Source organism: Micromys minutus, assembly GCF_963924665.1.
Source record: "Micromys minutus genome assembly, chromosome: 2".
In the NCBI taxonomy this organism is placed as follows: Eukaryota; Metazoa; Chordata; class Mammalia; order Rodentia; family Muridae; genus Micromys; species Micromys minutus.
The window spans coordinates 19,905,801-19,911,800 of record NC_137971.1 but is presented as its reverse complement, the minus strand read 5'-3'; positions in this window follow the sequence as shown (position 1 = coordinate 19,911,800).

Here is a 6,000-nt window from a genome sequence, read left to right as displayed (position 1 = left end):
GCTAAAGTCCAGGCTCACAACCAAAAGGACAAGAATCTACTTCCATCGCTCTTAAATTGCTCTACCAGATGAGCCCTGGACAACCAGGATTTTATCTGGAATGAGAATTTGTCCAAATAATTCTGGGGCTTAGACACAGTTAAGAGTAAGTAGGTTGTGTGTGTGTGTGTGTGTGTGTGTGTGTGTGTGTGTGTGTGAGTGTGTTTTCCAGAACGAGGCAAATGTAACTTCTGAGTTCGTTTCCTTGTGCCCCAGGGTCCCTACCTAACCTGGACAGTCACCTTTGCAGCTGCTTTATTTCCGTTCGTCCTTTTGCAAGTGTAAGGACTGTTAGGTTTTAAAGGCCTCCTAAGTGTCTTCAGAATCCCAGGCCAACCATTCAGTGGGGTGGACACAGGAAGCAGTTTGTAAAAATATCATATTAGAACGAAGAAACAGACGCCACTGTGCTGAACCCCACTAGCAAACTCCCAACTTTGTAAGCTTTCTTTGGGTCATTATTCTAACAGGGAGGAAAGAGGTGTGTGTGTGTGTGTGTGTGTGTGTGTGTGTGTGTGTGTGTGTGTGTGTGTGTGTGTGTGTGTTGGGGGCGTGGGGGTAGGGACATCCTGCTGTTTGATTTGTTTATTCATTTACTGCCTGTGAGTGGTACATTCTTGGTGTAGTTGCACTCTTGGAGGCTACAGTTTGACCCTGGTTGTTCTCTTCCATCACACCACACTTTATTTACTGAGACAGGGCTCTCTTCTGGAACCCAGAGCTTGCCCCGGGGATTCTTCCACACTTGCCTGGCTTTACATGAGTTCTGGGGAATCCTAACTTCACTGACACCATACTAAGTATTCTATGTGCTGAGCCATCTCCCCAACCCAAAACGTCTTTTTACTCTTTCTCTTAGATTCATTTTTAATTATGTTTTTATAGGGGTGGGAGGATATGTGTATATGTGACATGCTACCCAGGGCAGAATAGAGCATCAGATACCTTGGAGCCAGAGTTAGAGGTGGTTGTGGGCCACCTAACTGGGTGCTGTGACTTGGGCCTTAGTAAGAGCCGTAGGTGCTCTTAACCGCTCTCTCGCCAGCACCCAGCCCAAGACTTAAAAGATATTAAATTTGTGACATAAATTGCAGGCTCCAATAATAAAAAATAAGTCGTGTGCATTGACAGCTGTGGCATGGGGCCAGATATGGAGATGAAAAGCTCCCAACCTTGCTTACAGTTTTCCTGCCCCCTCTTGGCGGCAAGGTGTGGTTCTCAAGCCGCCACCCACACCCCACCCCGTGGGGAGGGGCACAAGAGGCTGACCACTCTGGGGTGGGAGGTGGGGGCTTGAGGAGGCAGCTCAGGCGCACGAGGCGTTTGGTACAGAGACTGGATCAAAACCTGGTGGCTGGAGAGCAGAGGGGCAGGGGGCAGAACGCTAGCATCGCGCATGCTCCTGGGCTGCAGGCGTTGGTTGCTGCTCAGGATCTGTTTTCACTTCCTGGTCAGTATCAGTCAGGTGAATGTCCTGTCCCTCAAGTCCCCGCTATGACAGTACCAGAGTACACTGAGGATGGAGCCCTCCTCTGAGGAATCCTGGGGCTGGGATAACAAGGCAACCTTGTGAGGTGGCAGCAGGAGAGCGTAGAACCACACCACCGGTCCGCCATCCCCGTTAGGAATAGGGCTGAAAACGTGTACATTTCACAGCTTCGAGGTCCGTGGGGGATTTGGATTAAGTTCGGGTCAGAAAACTTTCTCCTGAGTGGAGGAGGCTGGGGTGGGGGCGCAGGAGGCTGGAGTTGAACTCAGAATCAATGGAAATAGGAGCGTCAAGGTTAGTACCAACAGAAGGCATGTACAAGAGCTAGGAGAAAGTCCAGGAAGACTGCAGAAATGTGAATTAGGCTTGAAACACAGCGTGTAGTCCGCTAAGAAAAATTACAAAACTCAAAGCAAAGGGATGGCTGGGAAAATAAAGTGCTTGCCCCTACGTGGCAAGTGTGGTTTGTGGGTCTTTGCACTGAGAAGAGCCTCTGGGTTTCTCCAATTGTGACAAGTCCTGAGCCAGAAACGGCTTTTCAAACGGGGATATAAACAGCACATGACTCCCGCCAGCTTACTGGACCTGGTGTCCATGTTTGCTCTGTAAATCAGTCCACTCTGATAATTCTCCAGATCAGTTTCCAGGTAGCACAATTACATTGCCCTGGGTGCGTTAGAAACAAGCCTTCAGTCCACATGACAGTTTGTGTCACCTGCTTCCATATTCCCCACACTTTCCTCAAACCCTGCAGAAGGGGTTTGAGGTGGGAAAAGAGACAGAAGTGAAATCTTTGTTACCCAGGATTTACCACTTGGTCTTGAGAGCACAGGGAACTTGGTTTGGATGTTTCCCAAAGACAGCAATTCACATTTCTGAAGGTTTCTTTTCAGGCCGTGTACACCTTGAATTCTCCTGTCTCAGCCTCTCCTGTGCTAGGATTTTAGACATGCATTCCCAAGGCTGAGCCTGGGCCAAGATTCCCACTTCTTGATTTAGGGGGAAAATTACAGTTAAGTAAAAGATGAGAATATTTTTTTTAATATGTCTGATCGTAGAATATCCGAGGGTCATGATGTTTTTGTCGGATTCTGCTTTTTCTGTAACCCACTCCTAAAGGGTGTTTAGTGGATTTTTATTTGGACAGAATGTGCCCACTGTTTTAATTTTTTTTGGAATCCTTTTTGGCAGTGTTTTAACTCAAAAGAAATTCTGAAGAACATGATGTAAGAAACACAACAATCTGTAAGCCTAACAGAGTGTCACTAATAGCGTCAGAGACTAGCGCTTGCCCCTGGGATGGGTTGGGCTGGCTCTTGGTTGGTTATTCCCTCAGTCTTTGTTCCATTCCCCTTTGCCTGCATTTCTTATAGATAGGATAGGTTTTGGGTTGAAAGTTGGTGTTTCTATAGCTCCACTGGGGTTCCTGCCTGGCTATAGGAAGTGATCTCGACAAAGTGATCTACGCCCCCAAAGTTGTGAGTCACAGCTACCCTAACTCTCATTGATTCTTGGGCACCTCCCTTATCCCAGGTCTGTCTGTCTGTCCTGGAGATCCACCCCCCCAACTCCTCACCTGGTCAGTTGCAGATTCTCATTGCCTGTATGTGGAATATGTCCTTTTAGCTGGGTTGCCTTGTCTGGTTTCAGTGGGAGGGGAGGCTCCTAGCCTCCCAGAGAGTACCAAAAGTAGAGGGATACCCGGGGGGCCCACCCACTCAGAGGAGAAGGGAGAACAGGAGAAAGATTGGGGGAGGGAGGCAGTGATCGGGATGTAAAGTGAATACTTTAAAAAAATTAAATTAAAAAAAGAAACTAGTAACTAGAGGTGTCAAGCTGTACGGCAGTAGATCCTCTCAGTTAAAGCTAAAACTGACAGCCACACTGGACTGAAGTCTGTTCTAAGCAGGAAAGAGGGGAAGTTAGTACTTTTTAAAAGAGGTCCAGGAAGAATCCACAGAGAAGCGGAGCAGTGGTGGGGCATACCTTTAGTTCCCAGAACTCTGGAGGCAGAGGCAGGGGCATCTCTGTGGGTTCCAGGACAGCCTGGTGTACGGAGTGAGTTCCAGGATGGCCAAGGCTAAACTGAGAAACAAACAAGCAAACGAGCCCAGGGAGAAACATACTTCTGGAATCACCGTTAGCCACGAGCCATCGCTCCCTTCCCAGCATACAGAGAAATGGCAGGCAGAGTACAGCCTCTCGCTAAAAAAAAAAAAAAAAAAAAAAAAATTGCCATCTGCTTGCTGTGGGCCAAGAACTCTGCCTTTAGTTTTTGTGTTTTGACATTAGACTTGTAAGGCATCTGGTACAGAAAATTCTAATCCCCAGTTTCCTTACCCTTTAGAAGAAGCTTTCATTGCAAAAGTTAATGACAATATTCCGAAAGAGAGGGTTGGCCTTCACCCACAAGCCTGCTTCTCAACAGAGAATGTCAAGGGGGATTTCAATATAGCGAATACAGTTTCCATCCAGCTCTGCAGTTTTATCCCGGGTCTTGTTGGTAGCCGTTTGCTTATTTATCTTATATCCTTTCTGGACTATAAATCGGCCAAGAACAGCTTTAGATCTGAAAAAAAGAGAGCTCAACATTTTGTCTGCCCTGTCTTATTTAATAAATCATTAAAGTTTTATTACGTAGAGGATGTTTTCTGTGGTCTATGAACAAAATTTGCAGAGGCTCCAGAAACCAAGTATTTGTTTGAAGTTCATTTTATTGTGTGTTTTTTGGTGTTTTTGAGACAGGGTCTTCTCATATAGGCCATGAAGACCCGTTCAGGATCTTCTTGCTTCAGCCTCCTTGGTGTTAGAATTGTGGGTGTGACCATCATGTTGGGCTTCGGGTTGATTTTAGAAGGTGCTGAAGATCAGGAAGTATTGGAAAATTAGAAACTGACTTTTTTTGTCATCCTGTTCCTACTGTGCTTTATCTTGGCGCATCAACAGTGAGCATCTTAAGTGTCCTTAAGCCAGTCACTGGGACAGCTGACTTGGACTTGATTCTTGTATTCCAAATCTGTTCAGTATTTGTACATCTCGTCCCACCCTCTTCCCCGAGTTTCTCATATCCGGCTGCCTCCACACCGCATTCGCACATTCATTCCTAACACAGTTCCCCAGTGTTGCATTCCCATTTAAACAACAGCTGCCACTTATAATTTTTTAATAAAAATTAATTTTTTTTACATATATAGGTGTTTTGCCTTCTTTGGATATGTGTACCTCGTGCGTGTAGCACCTGTGGAGGACAGCAGATCCCCTGGAGCTGGAGTTACAGAGGATTTTGAGCTGCCATGTGGGTGCTGAGAATCGAACCTGGTCCTCTGTGAAAGCAGCGGGGCTTTTAACTTTTAAGCCATCTCTCCAGCCTCTCTGGTAGTCCTTATTAGACTATTAAGAGAGTTCTGCCTCTATGAAATAGACTATATTTAGTCATATTTCTTACTCTTAGTGTTGCCATATAACTAAATTCCTATGTATATTGAAAATTTAAAAGATGATATACTATGTTTTCAATCATATTAGGGTGTATTTATAACATATTTAGCCCCAGTGCTCTGGAGGCAGAGGCAGGTGGATCTCTGTGAGTCTGAGGCCAGCCTGGTCTATACTGTGAGTTCTTCCAGGCCAGCCAGGGCTGTGGAGTGAGATCCTGTCTCAAAACAAAACAAAAAGTAAAAAGAGCCAAACAAAAAAATCTCTATCATATACACAACTTTTACATGTATCCTGTGTACTCTGCTGTTGGAATGCTTTCTAATTTTTGTCAAAAATTGTTCTATTGTATTTCTCAGGTATTTTTTTCAATGCATAGACAGCTATCATTAGTAAATAATGACAATTTATCCTCCCCTTCCAAAGAATTGTAACTCTTGCATGCCTTATGAAATTAAGCAACATTTCCTTTGTCCATGCAGCAGCTGCTTTAGTTATTATGCAAAGTAATGAGTTTCTTTTTCAAACACACATTTGCTCATCCTACCCCACTATGGATTACCTTCCACATGTCCGCCCTCCCAGGGAGTCCCCTTTCTCCTCTCCTCTACCTTGTAAAACATTAGATTTTTGAAGCACAGCCTCCATCTGTAGCCCAGGCTGGCTGGAACTTGCTATGTAGACTGGGCTGGCCTTACATGCACAGAGATCCACACTCCTGTCTCTGAGCAATATTGTCAAAGACCTGCATCACCATGTCCTGCCCTTTCTGCTTTCATGGCATCCCTCTGTGTGTGTGCATGTGCGTGCATTCCGTGTGTGAAATGTGTCATTTGTCCTTCTTTTCCCCTCACCTTAAGTCTATTTTCATTTAAAATCTTTCTTTCCCCTCAGGTTGCCTTTGCATTTTCATGTCATATTGATTTTGCTTGTGAGAGAAAACATACTTGTGCTTGCTTCATAGTATGCTCTTCCCTAGTACCATGACCTTCAGTTCCAGTAACTTTTCCCCTGGAGAATTACATTTTTGCTTTTAT